This window comes from Palaemon carinicauda, chromosome 27, assembly GCF_036898095.1.
Source record: "Palaemon carinicauda isolate YSFRI2023 chromosome 27, ASM3689809v2, whole genome shotgun sequence".
Classification (NCBI taxonomy): Eukaryota; Metazoa; Arthropoda; class Malacostraca; order Decapoda; family Palaemonidae; genus Palaemon; species Palaemon carinicauda.
In genome coordinates, this window is record NC_090751.1 from 17,303,123 (window position 1) to 17,304,913 (window position 1,791).

Sequence of the window (1,791 nt, forward strand, 5' to 3'; positions counted from 1 at the left end):
CATATGCCAGAAAAATATGTTTTAGGTCATGCAACTGTTAAAGAAATAAAGGAGCGGGTCTTTAGTTATGAAGGAGTTAATTTTTTATTTCACCAGGCGTAAGACAACTAAATTACTTTGTATTTCGTCTAGAAAAATGACAATTAACATATCCATGCAGCTTCTGATGCTCTAACGTGAAACTGGATGTTTACTTTCATAAGCTTTTTATGCTGACCAGATATGAAATAAATTATATATCCATAAATAAACTTAAAATCAGGGAAATGTTAAAACAAGTAATACTTGATTATTTATTGTGTTTCATAGATGTCAGGAGGCCTGAAAACTTTAAATCAATCAATCATTGTGTTTCATCATATGTAGTACATTATTGACATTTCTTATTTCCCGTGAATAAAACTTCCCAAATATGATGCAGAAACACTTCTTATTTTCTTTTCCTTCGTAGGTCCTCCGTCGGTCCTCCCTCATAAAGGATTGATTTTGAGGTAGCGGCATGACATTGAGAGACCTCTTGGATCTCATTTCTTGTGAAGTGCAAAAGACTTTGGTAAAATTCAATAAGATCGAGGAAGATGAGAAATATAGAGATTTATATAACAGCAAGTACTCTTGAGAAAGGTCAAAAGTTAATGGTGATTACATTATTCTGGATATAAAAAAAAAAAAAAAAAAAAAAAAAAAAAAAAAAAAAAAAAAAAAAAAAAAAAAAAAAAACCAGCAGCCTCCTCCCTCAATTTTCAACAAAATCTAAGATGGCTGACTAGAAATAATATTGAAGAACTCCTTTAACAGTTCCTGTGGAACGTATCCACAAACTCCTTTAGCGGAAAATTCATTAAAGGGGTAGGGGATGCAATTTCATCCGAAATCTCATTATTTTTAAAAACTTCCTACAAACTTGAAAATCTGGTATTAATGGTGGTTGGGTACAATGCCTTAAGTGAGGTAATAAATAAAAAAAAAAAAGAAACAGTTAATACATGTTATTTTTTTTTTCTTTCCCCAAACCTCCTTTTACCATTGGGCTTTGTTTGTTACTCTTAATATGACAGTAATTCGTAAACCGTAATAACGGAGAATACCTTCAAGTTTTAAGGTAGCCATTTTGGTCCTGTTTCATCGTTTCACCTTAAGATATAGAACTCTAAATACCAGACATTTCTCGACTTTTCGTACAGTCTACTCCCCTCTGAAGTACCCGTAAGGTCGATAGGGCGCTAATTTGCCTTTCTAATTTCGTCTTTATGGCCCATCTGTGAGGCAAAGGGGAACCTGTTGATTTAGTTGATGGTCTGAAATCGGAAAATATTCAAATCGGGATTTTTTCAGTGAAAAAGATTGCCCTCCACGTGTTGTACGGTTCAAATGGAAGAGGTAATTCCATATTTGGATTGCGCTTTTATTTGCTTTCTTAGTATTAAGCCTTGAATTTACATTATAGTGTAACAGTGACGGGGCTTCTGATAATGAAATTGTTAAGATTTTTTTTTTTTTTTTTTTTGGGGGGGGGGTCGTTTATGCTACTCTTCTATTCGTATTTATTTCAATCATTAATTGAACTTTCACAAGGACAATTGCATTTATGGTTTCTTATAATGGTGAATTCAAATGTTGAGGTCATCCCATGTTCTTTTTCCATTGTCAATTATCTTTGCATCTGTACCAACCGTGTGTCACACGATCGTACATAAATTATTTTGTATATATTATGTTTGTATCTGCGCTCTTCCCTCGCACTAAAAAGAACCAGAATAAACATGTCTATGTGTCGCCTATGTAACATTG